Genomic DNA, 19,081 nt, shown 5'->3' on the forward strand with positions numbered 1-19,081 from the left:
CCGCCTCACACATGGAGAAAAGTCTGTTCATTTTGAACGTGGCTCCAGGTAGACGGAACTAGCGAAGGAAGTCAGTGTGGCCGCCTAAATCGACGAGAATGACACCTCGCTAGCCCCGTCACCTGGTATGGATTTAAAGGGGAACCCCTACGCTGAAGAAACAGAGTGGGGGTCCCCCTAAAGTCCATAGCAGACCCTTATCTGAGCACGCAGCCTGGCCGGTCAGGAAAGGGGGTGGGGACGAGCAATCACCCCCCTCCCAGCCATACCAGGCTGCTTGCCCTCAACATGGGGGGTGCTTCGGGGAAGGGGGGGCCCTGCGGCTCCCCCAACCCAAAGCACCTTGTCCCCATGTTGATGAGGACAAGGGCCTCTAGTCTGCCAGACCAAGGCCTCCGGATAGTCCGATTGTGTGTACGCAGCATAACACAAGTGTGAATGGGGACAACAGCAAGTATAGCAATCTGTTATCAGCCAATATTTCTGAATGGACTTCAGTACACTAAAATGTGATGGGCGAGTGTACTACTTTGCACAGTGCTCTTTCCACTGTCTTACTGAGTAAGCGCAACAACACAACAAGATAAAAACATGATGTGCTGATGGTGTATTTGAAGCATGTGTTCTACCCAATATGATGCGATTTTTCTGCTGACTAATCTGCTCAATGAGTTGTGACTAGGGATGAGCTTCGTGTTCGAGTCAAACATATGTTTGACTCGAACATCGGCTGTTCGCCCGTTCGACGAATACCGAACGTTAGGGGCCATTCGCGCCAAATTCGTGTGGCGCTCACGGCCCACAATGCACTGCGCCATCGCAGTGCATTGCTGGCTCATGATTGGCCAAGCATGCACTGTGAACCCACATGCTTGGCCAATCACAGCGCCTGCAGCGAGGAGAGCCATGATTGGCCACAGGCAGGTTGCCTGTGGCCAATCATAGCTCAGGCTGTGTAGTACACGCCCCACACTATATAAGGCCGCCAGCGCGGTGGCCTTGTGTAGTGTGTTGGCGTCTGTAGGAGTTAGTGGGTGTTCTGTGTACCTAAACACAGTATACACCGTTCGTTATCGGCCGATTTTGCGTTCTTGCTCTTCTGTAGTGCAGTATACACCATTATATCCACCTATATAGCTAGCTATATTGCTCTTTTTAAATAGAGCTTGCAGTCAGTTGTAGGAGATTGTGCGTGCTGTCTGCGTGCCCTGACCGCAGAATACACCGCTATATCCACCTATATAGCTAGCTATATTGCTCTTTTTAAATAGAGCTTGCAGTCAGCTGTAGGAGATTGTGCGTGCTGTCTGCGTGCCCTGACCGCAGAATACACCGCTATATCCACCTATATAGCTAGCTATATTGCTCCTTTTAAATAGAGCTTGCAGTCAGCTGTAGGAGATTGTGCGTGCTGTCTGCGTGCCCTGACTGCAAAATACACCGTTATATCCACCTACATAGCTAGCTATCTTGCTCTTTTTAAATAGAGCTTGCAGTCAGCTGCAGGAGATTGTGCGTGCTGTCTGCATGCCCTGACCGCAGAATACACCGCTATATCCACCTATATAGCTAGCTATCTTGCTCTTTTTAAATAGAGCTTGCAGTCAGCTGTAGGAGATTGTGCGTGCTGTCTGCGTGCCCTGACCTCAGTATACACCGTTATAGCCACCTACATAGCTCTTCTCTAATTGGGCCATCTGCCATCTGCAGGAGTGGGTGTTGTGTGTGCCTCCAGCACAATATACACTACCCAATTGCTGGTTTTCCCATCTCCCTTCAGACCATTACCATGTCTGGAAGGCCAGCAAGGAGAGGCAGACAGGTGTGAGCCGATAAAAGATGGCAAGCAGGCTCTCTACCGACATGTGGAAGGCAATGTCCTTGCTCCCTGGACAGAGCGGTCAGCGGTAAGGTGCATATTACCGCTGACTCATGGTCCAGCAGGCATGGACAGGGACGTTACCTGTCTTTCACGGCCCATTGGGTCACTCTTCTGGCAGCTGGGAAGGATGCAGGATAAGGTGCAGTAGTGTTGGAGGTTGTTCCGCCACCACACCTCCAAAATGCTACTATTGGTTGTGACACACCTCTCTCCTCCACCCCTCCTCTTCTTCCTCCATGGCCTCTTCCAGTACTCTGTCCTCAGAACCAGCGGTGCTCCGTAGGCGTTCCAGGGGCTACGCAAGTACGCAGGCAAAACTATGCCATGCCGTGCTTGCGCTGGTTTGTTTGGGGGACAGGAGCCACACTGGGGCAGATGTTTTGTCAGCTCTGCAGGGGCAGGCCGAAAGGTGGTTGATGCCACGCCAGTTTAAGCCAGGAATGGTGGTTTGCGACAATGGCACCAACCTCCTCTCCGCCCTCCGACAGGGACAACTGACCCATGTGCCCTGTGTGGCTCACGTCCTTAACCTGGTGGTGCAGCGGTTCTTGGGCAGGTACCCGGGCTTACAGGATGTCCTGAAGCAGGCCAGGAAAGTCTGTGTGCATTTCCGCCAATCATTTAATGCCTGTGCTCGGCTGGCTGAGCTCCAAAAGGAGTTGAACCTGCCCAAGAACCGCCTTATATGTGACATGCCCACCAGGTGGAACTCAACGTTGGCCATGCTGCAGCGGCTGCACACGCAGCAGAGGGCCATCAATGAGTACCTGTACGACTACGGCACCAGGATAGGGTCAGGGGAGCTCGGTTTTTTCTCACCACGCCAGTGGGGCATGATCAGGGATGCATGCACTGTCCTGTCACCGTTTGAGGAGGCCACAAGGATGGTGAGCAGTGACAGTGCATGCATCAGTGACACTGTACCTCTTGTCCACCTCTTGGAGCATACGCTGCGTGGAATAATGGACAGGGCACTTGAGGCAGAACAGAGGCAGGAAGAGGAGGACTTCCTTGCCTCTCAAGGCCCCCTTTATCCAGACAGTGTTCCTGCTGTGCCTCCCATCACACAGGATGAGGAGGAGGATGATTGTGTCAGCATGGAGGTGGAGGCTGGCACTCAGCATCAGCAGCAGCAGTCTTGTAGAGATGATTTACAGTCCCAAGAAACCCGTGGACTTGTATGTGGCTGGGAGGAGGTACCTGCGGATCATGTTGTCCTTAGTGACCCAGAGGACTCCGGACCGAATGCCTCAGCTAACCTATGCTGCATGGCCTCCCTGATCCTGCAAAGCCTGCGGAAGGATCCTCGTATTCTTCGGATCAAGGAGAGGGACCATTAGTGGCTGGCCACTCTCCTTGATCCACGGTACAAGGGTAAGGTTGCCGACCTTATCTTGCCATCGCAGAGGGAGCAGAGGATGATACATCTCCGGGAGGCCTTGCAGAAAGGTCTGTGCAACGCATTCCTAGAGACTAGGAGGTTACAAACTCCTGGTCCTGGACAACGTGTTGCTGAGGCATCGGTCAGAAGGAGCGGTGGAGAAGGTGGCCGTCGGACCGATGCGTTCAGACAATTTTTTAGTCCGCAGCCCCAAGGTATGATCGGTTCCAGCAACCATCGCCAGCGTCTGATTTACATGTTGCAGGAATACCTAGGGGCAAGGTCAGACTTGGGCACCTTCCCCACCGAAAATCATCTGGCTTACTGGGTCTTGAGGATGGATCACTGGCCAGAGCTTGCACAGTATGCAATTGAGCTACTGGTCTGTCCTGCATCCAGCGTTCTTTCGGAACGCACCTTCAGTGCTGCTGGTGGCTTTGTTACCGATCACAGGGTGCGCCTGTCCACCGACTCAGTTGATCGACTAACCTTCATCAAGATAAATCAGTCTTGGATCACCCACAGCTACCAAGCACCTGAAGCTGATGTAACCGAATAATTTTTTAATTGAAATATCACATCCCTCAAGACTGCCTATGCTGATGCTGAGTGACTGTCCTGTTATGTTGATTGTCTATCCTCTTCCTCCTCCGCTGATATGTTGGAAGAACATTTTTGGTTCTGGTTGATGCCACCAGCCCAATTTTTCTGCCCCTGTTTAACAGGGGCGTTTAATTACAATTTTTGATGCAATGCTTTTCAGCAGGGCTCATTCCTGCACCACAACTAGAGTATATGGGAGAGGTTGCAGTGTCGTGGCACCAGCACCAGTGCCTAAGGCCCAATTTTTCTGCCTCTGTTAAACAGGGGCGTTTAATTACAATTTTTGATGCAATGCTTTGCAGCAGGGCTCATTCCTGCACCACAACTAGAGTATATGGGAGAGGTTGCAGTGTCGTGGCACCAGTGCCTAAGGCCCAATTTTTCAGCCCCTGTTTAACAGGGGCATGTAATTACAATTCTTGATATAAAATTCACAGCAGGGCCCATTCCTGTGCCCACCGAGAGTAAATGTGAGGACTTATAGTGTTGTGGCACCAGCACCAGCACCACAACCACCAAAGGCCCAATTTTTCTACCACTGTTCAACAATGCCATGTAATTACAATTCTTGATATAATCGTTCACAGCAGGGCGCTCCAGCGCCCACCAAGAGTCACTTTGAGGGCTTACAATGTTGTGGCAACACCAACACCTTGTTCCGCCATTTCTGCAGAGCATATAGGGCAGGCCCCTACTTTCAAACATCCAACTTACAAACGTCTCCTACTTGCAAACGGAAGGAGACAACAGCAAGTGAGATGAAAAAAGACGGACGGCAAAACAAATTATACAGGGGTGATAACCCTTCCCTATGTTTTCCAAAAAGCTTAAAAATAGATTTTTTGACTCGAGCTACACTTTAAAAATGTACCAGTTGAAAATTACAAACAGATTCTACTTAACACAACAAACCTACACAGTCCCTGTCTTGTTTGCACCGCCTGTATACTGCTGTTCTGAATAGATAGGGCCTGGGGCCACACGTATTTCCTTTTTTTAATATGGGTACAGGGTTCCCCTTAATATCCGTACAAGACCCAAAGTGGCTGGTAATGGGCAGGGGAGGCTACCCGTGCCATTTTTCTCAATTATTTTCATCCATATTGCCGGAACCAGATATAACATTAAAACCGCAAGCAGTTTGAAATGACGTTATTTCCGTTAAATGTCATTTTGTGTAGGGACTGTTCTAAATACGGGAAACACGTGGCTCTTCACAGGCATACTATAGACACCCCCCAGGCACGATATTTAAAGGAACATTTCACTTTTTTTTTCACTTTAATCGTCATTAAAATCAGTGCTCCCGACAAAACTGCCATTTTTAAAAACATTTTAGGCATTGACCCATGTCCCCTTGGGCAGGAGCCAGGTCCCCAAACCCTTTTTAGGATAGTATCTTGCATATTAGCCATTAAAATTAGCACTTTTAATTTCGAACGTTCGTGTCCCATAGACTTCAATGGGGTTTTAAAGTTCGTATGAATTTTGGGTCAGTTCAAAAGTTCTGGTGCGAACCGAACCGGGGGGTGTTCGGCTCATCACTAGTTGTGACACCTCACCTTGCATGAATCACATAATACAAAGGCCTTCCAGCTAGGAGTTTTTATAACTTAGCCTTTGCACATTGGAAGTATCTTGGGGAAATCCCTCTGTGGATGTTTGCCTTACCAATGACCCTCTGTGGATGCTGCCTTATTGATGACCCTCTGTGGTTGCTGCCTCACTGGACACACTGCCCCCCCACTACACACAGAATCAGGCCCTGACCCCTTCAGCCTTGGCAAACAGATGACACTAGAAGTCTGAAAAAACATAGCCGTGCTCTTGAGCGCCTGTGGCAAAAGACTAAAGCCCCATACACACTATCAGTTTTTCTGCTGAGTTTTTCCTTCAGATTTACCAAAACCATGTAGTACAAGGGCCTGCCTGATTGCATACAAATTTAAACTCCTAAGGTTTGACCTCATATTATATGGTTTTGGTAAATCTGAAGAAAAACTCAGCAGAAAAACTGATAGTGTGTATGGGGCTTTAGACTTAGAAAGATTTCAACCAATATAAATGTGCCCTCCAAAAATATAGTTCCTGCCTTCTCACTAGCAAGCAGACTTATTTTATCACTCTCATTAACAACTTATCATCCCATCTCCTTCAACTCTTCTCTACCTTCAACTCTCTACTTCGCCCTCCACTGCCTCCATCCACTAACTCACTCACTGCCAATCACTTCAAAAGGAGGATTGAAACAATTCGTGAGAAGATCTCTGCTTTTCAGATACCCTCCACGCTTTACACTTCATGCCCACAGATACACTCATTACTTCCCTCAGTCAACTCCACCACTATAGACAAGGTTGCTAAACTACTTGCTAACGTCCAGATAATCAGCTGCCCTCTGGACCCAGTTCCTTCCCAAATTCTACATTCACCCTCTGACTCTATTCTACACTCTCTAACCCACATCTTCAATCTCTCCCTCTCTTTTGGCATCTTCCCCAATTTTTAAAAAGGTGCACTAGTCAGCCCCATACTTAAAAAGCCTTCACTGGACCCAACCAGTGTTAACAACCTATGCCCCATCTCCTTGCTCCCCTTTTTATCTAAAATCCTTGAACGTCTGCTCTATAACTGACTGAGCGACCACCTTGCAGAGCATAGTCTTCTTAATCCCCTTCAGTCTGGATTTCAACCTCAACACTCCACAGGAACTGCCCTCCTAAAACTAACAAATGATCTACAGTCAAAACCAATGGGCACTATTCTGTACTCTTACTCCTGGACCTTTCTGTTGCCTTTGATACAGTTGACTAACCCCTCCGGCCTCCAAAAACTCCATGCCATTGGTCTCCGTGACTGTACTCTTTGTTGGTTCTCTTCCTACTTATCCAACCACGCCTTTAGCTTACAATTTTACTTCCTCCTCTCCACTTCCTTTCTCTGTTGAGGTCCCCCAAGGTTTGGTTCTTGGGACGCTCCTATTTACAAGCTACACCTTCTCCCTGAGTCAGCTGACATCCTCCCATGGCTTCAAATACCATCTCTATGCTGATGACACCCAAATCTATTTCTGTACTCCTCAGCTCACTCCCTCAGTCTCCTCCCATATCACTAATTTACTAAGGTATATGTCAGTCTGGATGTCAATCCACTTCCTCAAACTCAATATATCCAAAACCGAACGTATAATTTTTCCCCTGATCTCTCTGTCAAAATCGATGGCACAACTATCAGCCCATTCCTGCATACCAAGGTCCTAGGTGTAGTCCTGGACTCTGAATTCTCCTTTAAGCCCCACATCCAATCACTGTCCAAATATTGCCGCCTCAACCTCCACAACATCTCCAAAATACACCCCTTTCTAACCATTGACACAACAAAGCTCTTAATTCACTCCCTGGTTCATCTCTCACCTGTCAGGAACCATGAAACAGACAGAGACAGAAGTACAATCAAATACACTTGTTTATTAATAAAAATAAAAAGGTAAATAGGGAAAAGAGTAGTCAAGCATATCCAGAGTCCAGTAGCCAGATCGGTAGTCAGCCAGTCCAAAGTTCATAAACCAGATCGGGTAATCAGCCAGTCCAGACGTCAGGGATCCAAGGAGAGCAACTGCAAGCAGGATAGAAGCCAGGAGGGATGTCAGCAAGCCAGTCTTGAAACAAACAGCAGGAGATGGTTCCTAGTGATGTGACCAATGCTAAGGCAAAGGAAAGAGTGAGCTGGAAGGCTTTAAATAGGCAGTTCAGATGAGCATCATCAGTAACAGCTGGTAACTATGGAAAGAGAAGAGAGCTGGCAATTAGCCGACAGCTGAGTGGCCAGCTCAGAGGAGGAAGGGCTAAGCCAGCCCTGACAGTACCCCCCCCCCCGATGACCCCTCTCCCTCGGAGGGCCACCGGGCTTGAGGGGAAACCGTCTATGGAACTCGCGGAGGAGGACAGGGGCATGTACGTCAGAGGATGAAACCCCGGAGCGTTCCTCCGGACCGTACCCCTTCCAATGCACCAGGTACTGTATGAGCCCACGGAACCTACGGGAGTCAACAATGGATTGTACCTCATTCTCCTCCTGGTTCACAACCTGAATAGGGTTTGGACGTGGCATCGAGATGGTAAATCGGTTACAGACCAATGGTTTCAATAAGGAGACATGAAACACATTTGAAATGCGCATACTAGGAGGAAGGTCCAACGCGTAAGCTACTGGGTTAATCCTGCGAAGGATACGGAAAGGCCCAATAAACCAAGGTGCAAACCTCAGTGAGGGAACATGAAGCCGGAGGTTGCGAGATGACAGCCAACGGCCCCATTAGACTGCGTGTGATACGCAGAAGAGAACGCAAGCTGGATTCCCAACTGTACACAAAAGGCTCGCCAGAACCGGGAGACAAACTGACTGCCCCATCCGAGACAATCACCTTGGGTAGCCCATGTAAGCGAAAGATCTCCCAAGCAAAAATGGAAGCCAGTTCCTTAGAGGTGGGCAACTTCTTAAGTGGAATACAATGACAAATCTTTGAGAACCGGTCAACCACCATAAGGATAACAGTGTTGCCTTGGGAGTTGGGCAATTTCACAATGAAATCCATAGACAGGTGAGTCCAGGGCCTCTCTCCATTGGGTATGGGTTGTAGGAGGCCCACTGGAAGGTGTCGTGGAGTCTTACTCTGAGCACACACGGGACAGGCAGCTACGAAGGCAGTAACATCAGCCCGTAGAGTAGGCCACCAGAATTGTTGGGAGATGGCCCAAATGAGTTGATTCTTCCCAGGATGGCCAGCTGCCTTGGAAGAATGGTAAGTCTGGAGCACTGCAGTATGGAGACTCTCTGGGACAAAGCAGCGGTCACAAGGTTTATCAGGAGGAGCATGGACCTGAGCAGCAAGAATTTTGTCACCCAAAGGAGAAGTAAGACTGGTGTGAACTGTAGCCAAGATACGATCAGGAGGAATCATAGGAACCAGAACCGACTCAGACTTGGAAGTGGAGGAAAATTGTCGTGACAAGGCATCAGCCCTTACATTCTTAGTACGGGGTAAGAATGAGACAACGTAATTAAAGCTCGACAAGAAAAGAGCCCATCGCGCCCTTCTGGGAGAGAGTCGCTTAGCCTCAGACAAGAATGTAAGATTCTTATGGTCAGTAAGAATAAGCATGGGCACAGTGGTAACTTCAAGGAGATGTCTCCATTCTTTCAGGGCTAAAATGATCGCCAACAGCTCTCTGCCACCAATCTCATAATTGCACTCAGCAGGTGACAATTTCTTGGAAAAGTAGCCACACGGATGCATAGCGCTCTCAGAGTTAGGACGTTGAGACAGAAGGGCGCCAACTCCAGTCTCAGAAGCATCAACTTCTAGGATAAAAGGCAATGAAGGATCAGGATGTGCCAACACAGGAGCAGAAACAAAAGCAGCCTTGAGAGTCTCAAAGGCCTTAATGGACTCTGGAGACCAACTCTGTGGGTTACCGTCCTTTCTGGCCATATCACTCAGAGGCTTGACCAGAGACGCGAAGTTACGAATAAACTTCCGATAGTAGTTGGCCAAGACCAGAAAACGCTGCAGTGGAAGTAAACCCACGGGTCGAGGCCACTGTAGGACTGCCGACAGTTTCTCTGGGTCCATCGAAAAACCAGTAGTGGAAATGACATAGCCCAGGAATGTAACCTGTTCACGATGGAACTTGCACTTCTCCAGTTTACAATAGAGATTGTTCTCTCTTAGTTTCTGAAGTACACGACAGACATCTGTGTGGTGGCTCTCCAGGGACTTGGAAAATATGAGGATATTATTGAGATAAACCACCACACACAATTGAAACAAATCTCGGAGGACATCGTTAATAAATTCCTGGAAAACTGCCGGCGCGTCACAAAGGCCAAAAGGCATTACCAGGTATTCATAATGGCCTATTCTGGTATTAAACGCAGTTTTCCACTCGTCGCCCTCCTTAATGCGCACAAGATTGTATGCCCCTCTCAGGTCAAGCTTTGTGAAAACCGTTGCTCCCTTGAGGCAGTCAAATAACTCTGTAATCAATGGAATCGGGTAGGCATTCTTAATCGTGACATGATTGAGAACCCTATAATCTATACAAGGTCTCAGTTCACCGCTCTTCTTTTTCACAAAGAAGAAACCAGCACCAGCAAGAGACGAGGACTTGCGGATGAAACCTAGAGAAAGTGCGTCAGCAACATACTCCTCCATGGCCTTATCCTCCAAGACCGACAAAGGGTAAACCCGGCCACGAGGAGGTATGGCACCAGGTTGAAGGTCAATTGTGCAATCATAAGGCCGGTGTGGAAGCAAACTACCGGCTTGACCTTTATCAAAGACATCACCAAAATCACGGTACTCCTCCGGCAGGGAGGGGAGTGAAGCGGTGCACAGGACCTTGGATACCTTCAGGAAGCATGTCTCACTGTGTTGTGGTGACCAGGACAGAACCTCAGCACGGAGCCAATCAAAAGAGGGGTTGTCCCTCTGTAACCAAGGATAACCAATAACCAGCGGAAATCTGGGTGAGGAAATAACTTGGAATTGGATTATCTCATGGTGAAGAGCCCCTATGGCCATGGACAAGGGAACCGTCTCATGAGTCACATGGGCAGGCTATAAAGGTCTCCCGTCAAGAACTTCAATGGCAAGTGGAGTGTCATGCAGCTGCAGCGGAATCGAGTGCTGCGAAACAAATGCAGCATCAATGAACAGGCCTGCAGCCCCAGAGTCAATTAGAGCCTGTATCTCGATGGACGACTCAGCACAAGAAAGGGTGACCAAAACCAGGGGCTTATCCTTCTGGATAACTGGGGACGAAACAACGCCACCTAAGGTCTGTCCATGACAGGACCTCAAGGTTCAGGCGTTCCCTGGAGGGGTAGGACAAGACTTCAAAAAGTGACCTGCCTGGCCACAATAAAAAAGGCACAATCTCTCCCTCCTCCTAAAAGCTCTCTCATCCGCAGAGAGACGCGTGAAGCCCAGGTGCATGGGTTCATCTTCACTGACCAACACGGTACTAGGAGGCATGGGAGGTGAGGGAGGTATGGGTGGGACTACAAAGCTCGGAGGCAAACATACAGGAGGCTTCCGCAAGCGCTCCTTAAGAGAGTCTTTCTCTGAGTCTGGAGTCAATGAGGATGGAAAAAGAGATCAAACTCTCCAACTCAGTGGGTATATCTCGGGCTGCTATCTTATCCTTGATGGAATCTTAGAGACCATGAGAAAAAGCAGCCACGAGGGCCTCATTGTTCCAAACAACCTCTGCTGCCAGAGTATGGAATTCAATGGCGTAGTCGGCAACAGTTCTCATACTCTGATGGTCAGGAGGCACTTGGCAGCAGAAGCGGAGCGTGCGGGAACGTCAAAAACCCTTTTAAACGAGGCCACAAACTGAGGGTAACTCAAGACAACAGGTGTTTGCGTCTCCCATAGAGGGTTAGCCCAGGCCAAGGCTCTCTCAGAAAGCAAAGATATCACGAAACCTACTTTGCTTCTGTCCGTGGGAAACGCCTGGGGCAGCATTTCGAAGTATATCTCAACCTGATTGAGAAACCCTCTGCATTGAACTGGATCACCCCCAAATCACTTGGGAAGCGGAGCAGAACCAGACATACCTCTAGAGGTAATACTCGAGGCAGGTGCCTGCACAGAGACTGGCGCAGCAGCAGGGACGGCCTGCGACTCAGGTTGTACCGGAGCAGCCATCGTGGGGGATTCCAGGTGAGCCGTGCGATTCAGGAGCGTTTGTAATGCCAAGGCAAACTGATCCATGCGGTGATCTTGCTCATCCAATCTGGAAAAAATATTACCAACAAGTGGATTGACTGTGTCTTCTGAATTCATGGCCTTAGCGTACTGTCAGGAACCATGAAACAGACAGAGACAGAAGTACAATCAAATACACTTGTTTATTAATAAAAATAAAAAGGTAAATAGGGAAAAGAGTAGTCAAGCATAGCCAGAGTTCAGTAGCCAGATCGGGTAGTCAGCTAGTCCAAAGTTCATAAACTAGATCAGGTAATCAGCCAGTCCAGACGTCAGGGATCCAAGGAGAGCAACTGCAAGCAGGATAGAAGCCAGGGGGGATGTCAGCAAGCCAGTCTTGAAACAAACAGCAGGAGATGGTTCCTAGTGATGTGACCAATGCTAAGGCAAAGGAAAGAGTGAGCTGGAAGGCTTTAAATAGGCAGTTCAGATGAGCATCATCAGTAACAGCTGGTAACTATGGAAAGAGAAGAGAGCTGGCAATTAGCCGACAGCTGAGTGGCCAGCCCAGAGGAGGAAGGGCTAAGCCAGCCCTGACATCACCTCAACTACTGTAACTCTCTTCTCATAAGCATATTGATTCATGTGGATGCAAATGTCATTATACTAGCTCAGAAACTTTGACCCCCTTCTCTACAACTCACTCAGCAGTCATCCACCTGCATTATTTTAGCATTGGACAACCATCAAGTACACTCCAATGCCTGGGGGCCATACACATACAGATTGTCTATACCCAATTGGATTTGTTTCTTGCACTCTCATGCAGAGGCTTTTCCGCTGACAATCTCTAGGTCAGTGATGGCGAACCTTGGCGCCCCAGATGTTTTGGAACTACATTTCCCATGATGCTCATGCACTCTGCAGTGTAGTTAAGCATCATGGGAAATGTAGTTCCAAAACATCTGAGGTGCCAAAATCCGCCATCACTGCTCTAGGTGTATGGTGTTTGGCATCTGGACTTTCTGTTGGTTTACTGTTTTTTTTGTATGTTTTTGTGTGTATTTTTGTCCATTTGTTTTTCACACACCCCTCCTTTGTTGTGTGTTATTTATTAAGTCTGTACTAGTGAAAAGTGTTATTAACCACTTCCTGACTGGCACACGCCGATGTACGTCGGCAGAATGGCATGGGCAGGCAAATTGGCGTACAGGTATGTCCAATTTTAAATGCCGTCCTGCCATCGCGAGCGCTGCCAGAGGCGTGCTCGCGTGGTGGTCGGAACCCCCGTGAGTCTGGTCGGCATACCCGCGGTCTTCTCAGGGGGCGGCTGAACGAGGAGATGCCGTTGTAAACAGCATCTCCCCATTCTGCCTAGCAACAAGTGATGCTGATCTCTCCTCCATGTGATTGGAGCAGAGATCAGTGTTCACTAAAACAAAGCCCAGCCCCCCACAGTTAGTAACATGCCCCTAGGAACACTTAACCCCTACACTGCCACCCCCTGGTTAACCCCCTCACTGCCAGTGTCATTTACACAGGAATCGCTGCATTTGTATAGCAGTGATTGCTGTATAAATGACAATGGTCCCAAAAATGTCCGATGTGTCCGCCATAATGTCGCAGTCGCAATAAAAATCGCTGATCGCCGCTATTACTAGTAAAAAAAAATTATTAATAAAAATGCCATAAAAGTATCCCCTATTTTGTAAAGGCTATAACTTTTGCGCAAACCAATCAAACCAATCAATAATCGCTTAAAAAATATTGTTTTTTTTTTTTAAATTGTCGCTCTATTTTGGTTTATAGCGCAAAAAATAAAAAATGCAGGGATGATCAAATACCACCAAAAGAAAGCTCCATTTGTGGGGAAAAAAGGACGTCAATTTTGTTTGGGAGCCATGTCGCATGACCACGCAATTGTCAGTTAAAGTGGTGCAGTGCCGAATCGCAAAGTGGTCTGGTCTTAAGCCAGCAAAATTGTCCGGTCTGTAAGTGGTTAAATTGCTTTTTGACATTGTGCATTTTTTTTTTTTTAGCTCTCTATATTGAATTTAATACATTTTTGAATTTTTTATCAGCCTTTATCATTACCCATTGCTGCCCTAGTAGTCGCTTTTTACCTAGCTAATCTTACCTGGGTTTCCTTTTTTGTATGCTTAGATTGTTTGGTTACAGTGACAACACCCCATTGTGGTGAGTGGCTTAATGATTGATGCAATCAAATACTTATTTGTGGATACACTTTAATAGGACCTGTTTCCCTCTTCTTGTATTTTTGTCTATATGCTTTGGATCACCTGTGACCCACTGTTTAATGGGTTTCCACACCTTTTTAAAATAACTTTACCAGTCTCTTTGGTTCTCTAGCTTTGCCTGGATAAAGCCATAATAATTATGCTATTTACTTTGGTTGAAGAGATTGACCAGGAGATAAGAGCAGCTTTCCAGAAGGACTCATTTCAACTGTTAAGTCAGGATTAGGGATGAGCTTTGTGTTCGAGTCGAACATACGTTCGACTCGAACATCGGCTGTTTGCCCGTTCGGCGAATACCGAACATTATGGGCCGTTCGCGCCAAACTCGCGTGGCGCTCACGGCCCACAATGCAATGTGCCATCGCAGTGCATTGCTGGCTCATGATTTACCAAGCATGCACTGTGACCCCGCATGCTTGGCCAATCACAGCGCCGGCAGCGAGGAGAGCCATAATTGTCCGCAGACAGGATGCCTGTGGCCAATCATAGCTCAGGCTGTGTAGTACACACCCCACATTATATAAGGCCGCCAGCGCGGCGGCCTTGTGTAGTGTGTTGGCGTCTGTAGGAGTTAGTGGGTGTTCTGTGTACCTTCAACACAGTATACACCGTTCGTTATCGCCCGATTTTGTGTTCCTGCTCTTCTGTAGTGCAGTATACACCATTATATCCACCTATATAGCTAGCTATCTTGCTCTTTTTAAATAGAGCTTGCAGTCAGTTGTAGGAGAGTGTGGGTGCTGTCGGCGTGCCCTGACCGCAGAATACACTGTTATATCCACCTATATAGCTAGCTATCTTGCTCTTTTTAAATAGAGCTTGCAGTTAGTTGTAGGAGATTGTGTGTGCTGTCTGCGTGCCCTGACCGCAGAATACACCGCTATATCCACCTATATAGCTAGCTGTATTGCTCTTTTTAAATAGAGCTTGCAGTCAGCTGTATGAGATTGTGCGTGCTGTCTGCGTGCCCTGACCGCAGAATACACCGCTATATCCACCTATATAGCTAGCTATATTGCTCTTTTTAAATAGAGCTTGCAGTCAGCTGTAGGAGATTGTGCGTGCTGTCTGCGTGCCCTGACCGCAGAATACACCGCTATATCCACCTATATAGCTAGCTATCTTGCTCTTTTTAACCACTTAATAACCGCCCTATAGCCGAATGACGGCTTTAGGGCGGTTTCTTAACTGTGGGAGGCCGTCATATGACGTCCTCCCAGAATTCCGCTCTCGCGCGCCCCCTGGGGCGCGCACTCGAGAGCGTCCGTGACCGCCGGGTCCACAGGACCCGGCGCATCACGGATCGCGGTAAGCGGCCGCTCGTTGCGCCCGTTTACCACGTGATCGCTCCGTCAAATGACGGAGTGATCACATGTAAACAAACCGACGTCATGTTATGACGCCGGTTCCTCCCTCCCCCTCTCTGTACCGATCGGAACAGTGGAGGGGGAGGAGATCGGTGTCAGCAGCGATGTGGGCTGCATCTGCAGTGCCCACATCGCTGCTCACCGAAAATTAACCCCTCAATTCCCTGCAAATACTCTGCAATACCCTGCCATTACTCTGCATTACTCTGCAATACCCTGCAATACCCTACATTACTCTGCATTACTCTGCAATACCCTGCATTACTCTGCATTACTCTGCAATACCCTGCAATACCCTGCATTACTCTGCATTACTCTGCAATACCCTGCATTACTCTGCATTACTCTGCAATACCCTGCAATACCCTGCATTACTCTGCAATACCCTGCATTACTCTGCATTACTCTGCATTACTCTGCAATAGTCTGCATTACACTGCAATACTCTGCAATACCCTGCAACACTCTGCAATGCTCTGCAACACCCACCAATACCGTGCAACACTCTGCAATGCTCTGCAACACCCTCCAATATCCTGCAATGCTCTGCAACACCCGCCAATGCCCTGCAACACTCTGCAATGCTCTGCAACACTCTGCAATGCTCTGCAACACCCACCAATACCCTGCAACACTCTGCAATGCTCTGCAACACCCGCCAATACCCTGCAACACTCTGCAATGCTCTGCAACACCCGCCAATACCGTGCAACACTCTGCAATGCTCTGCAACACCCTCCAATATCCTGCAATGCTCTGCAACGCCATACTCTGAGATACCCAGCCATACTCTGATATACCCAGCCATAGTCGGTGATACCCTGCAATACCCAGCCATAGACACCCCCCCCCCCCCCTCCCGCCGCCCTCCGGTGCTTCTACCGACTCGCCAATACTATCAAATCCAAAATCTTTTTTTTTTTTTTTTTTTTTTTTCAGGCTTCCCAGCTTAGAGGTGAGATGCGGGGTCTTATTGACCCCACATCTCACTGTAAAGAGGACCTGTCATGCCATATTCCTATTACAAGGGATGTTTACATTCCTTGTAATAGGAATAAAAGTGATCAAAAAATTTATTTTTGGGGAAAAAAAATGTCAAACTAAAATAAATAAAGTAAAATGAACAATAACATTTTTTTTTTTTTTTTTAAAGCGCCCCTGTCCCCATGTGCTCGCATGCAGAAGCGAACGCATACGTAAGTCCCGCCCACATATGAAAACGGTGTTCAAACCACACATGTGAGGTATCGCTGCGTACGTTGGTGCGAGAGCAATAATTCTAGCCCTAGACCTCCTCTGTAACTCAAAACATATAACCAGTAAAAAAAAATTAAATCATCGCCTATGGGGATTTTTAAGTAGCGACGTTTGGCGCCATTCCACGAGCCTGTGCAATTTTGAAGAGTGACATGTTAGGTATCGATTTACTCGGTGTAACTTCATCTTTCACATTATGCAAAAATTGGGCTAACTTTACTGTGTTTTTTTTTTTTTTAAGCACAAAACAGTTTTTTTTCCAAAAAAAAGCATTCGAAAAATTGCTGCGCAAATACCGTGCGAGATAAAAAGTTGCAACGACCACCATTGTATTCTCCAGGGTGTTTGCTAAAAAAACATATATAATGTTTTGGGATTCGATGTAATTTTCTAGCAAATAAATGATGATTTTTACATGTAGGAGAGAAATGTCAGAATTGTCCTGGGTGCTCCAGAACGCCTGATGGCGCTCCCTGCATGTTGGGCCTCTGTATGTGGCCGCACTGTGTAAAAGTCTCACACATGTGGTATCGCCATACTCGGGAGTAATAGCAGAATGTGTTTTGGGGTGTAATTTGTGGTATGCATATGCTGTGTGAGAAATAAACTGATAATATGACAATTTTGTGAAAAAAAAAAAAAAAGTAAAAAAAATCTTGATTTTGCAAAGAATTGTGGGAAAAAATGACAACTTCAAAAAACTCATCATGCCTCTTACTAAATACCTTGGAATGTCTTCTTTCCAAAAAGGGGTCATTTGGGGGGTATTTGTACTTTTCTGGCATGTTAGGGTCTCAAGAATTGAAATAGGCCGTCAGTACTTCAGGTGTGATCAATTTTCAGATATTGGCACCATAGCTTGTGGACTCTATAACTTTCACAAAGACCAAATAATATCCACCAATTTGTACTTATTTTTACCAAAGATATGTAGTGGTATAAATTTTGGCCAAAATTTATGAAGAAAAAATTACTAATCTGCTAAATTTTATAACAGAAATGAAGAAAAATTCATTTTTTTTTACAGAATTTTCTGTATTTTTTCTTTTATAGCACAAAAAATAAAAAACCCAGCGGTGATTAAATACCACCAAAAGAAAGCTCCATTTGTGTGAAAAAAAGGACAAAAATTTCATATAGGTCCAGTGTTGCATGACTGAGTAATTGTCATTCAAAATGTGAGAGCACCGAAAGCTGAAAATTGGTCTGGTTATTAAGGGTGTTTAAGTGCCCAGTGGTCAAGTGGTTAAATAGAGCTTGCAGTCAGCTGTAGGAGATTGTGCGTGCTGTCTGCGTGCCCTGACCGCAGAATACACCGTTATATCCACCTATATAGCTAGCTATCTTGCTCTTTTTAAATAGAGCTTGCAGTCAGTGGTAGGAGCTTGTGCGTGCTGGCTGCGTGCTCTGATCTCTGAGGACTTCCAGAGTGGTGGAGGAGGAAAGGGAGCTGATGGCTTCGGTCAGCCCAGGACAGGGGCCTGTTTCTCAGCCTAGTGAAGGACGTGGAGCCCCTAAGCTCCTGGAGCTCGTCAAGGAGGAGAGGTTGTTCTTGGAGAACCAACTGGATCTTGCAGATTGGTCTCTGAGACAGCCAGGAGAGGATGTGGAGAAATCTGCAGACAGAAGGAAGAAAGCTAAAAGCTTAATTGTGAAGGCTTCCCGCAGCTACTGCGAGAAAATGAAGGTCCTGGCGGAGCTAAGGAATCGGAGAGACAGATCGGGCGTTGTAAAGAGACAGGAGTATAAGACGGTGATAGACGGATTGAAGAAGCAGTGCAACATGATTGGTGAGCTGTTATCCAACCTGATTGACAGTGCTTCTGGTGAGAAAGACTTTCTATCTAACGTGGACAAAGCGATGAGAATTGCGTGTGACGAGGGGACCCAGGCAGGGAGACGCCGTAGACAGTATCCAGCCCCGAACACAACGCAAGAGGAGGAAATGGCGGGTCCCTCTGAGGTGGCCACCCGTGAAGAGACAGAAAAAGTGGTGGAAGGAAAGATGGATGGTGAGAAACCAGTGAGAAAGACTGTGGGTGAGGGAAAGCCATTGACCTGCAAAGAGACAGTCCCAGAGAGTAAAGGTGCAGAGAAACCTGGAAAAGTGAAAAATGTCCCTAAAGACAAAACTGCTGACTCCAGTAATCTTACAGAGGGGTCAAGTAAGCCTAAGGGTTGCCAGCCTATGAACGAGGCTGTGTCCCATGAAGGCAGGTTAGACCCCAATGATGTAGGAAGGAGGCAACAAAGAGACAATAAAGAGAAGAAGGATACCAAGGAGAAGAAGATTCCGGTGGTTCAGCTGGCTAGACTAGAGAAAATGGACTTACCAATACAGTCCCCAATGATCCCAGCCGGTAGTTGCAAGCAGGGCACGCCGTCAGTTGCGTTGTCGGCCGCCGCTGCCGCAAGCCGGTCTCAGGGTAAGGGAGCCGGGGTGTGTGTGGATGATGGGAAGAGTCTGGCCAGCTTGGCTGCCGCTGTGGGGAGCGGTACAGTATCAGCCGGCGGCATGGCGTCTGTTAACTTGGCAATGGCGGCCGTGAGCAAAAAAACGCCGTCTTCCCGCGGGAGGAGGGGCGGTGCTTATGGTCGAGAGGCCAATGGTAGTGTAAT

The sequence above is a fragment of the Lithobates pipiens genome, unplaced genomic scaffold (assembly GCF_037356315.1).
Source record: "Lithobates pipiens isolate NorthernLeopardFrog02 unplaced genomic scaffold, aLitPip1_a1.2 Scaffold_17, whole genome shotgun sequence".
Taxonomy (NCBI): domain Eukaryota; kingdom Metazoa; phylum Chordata; class Amphibia; order Anura; family Ranidae; genus Lithobates; species Lithobates pipiens.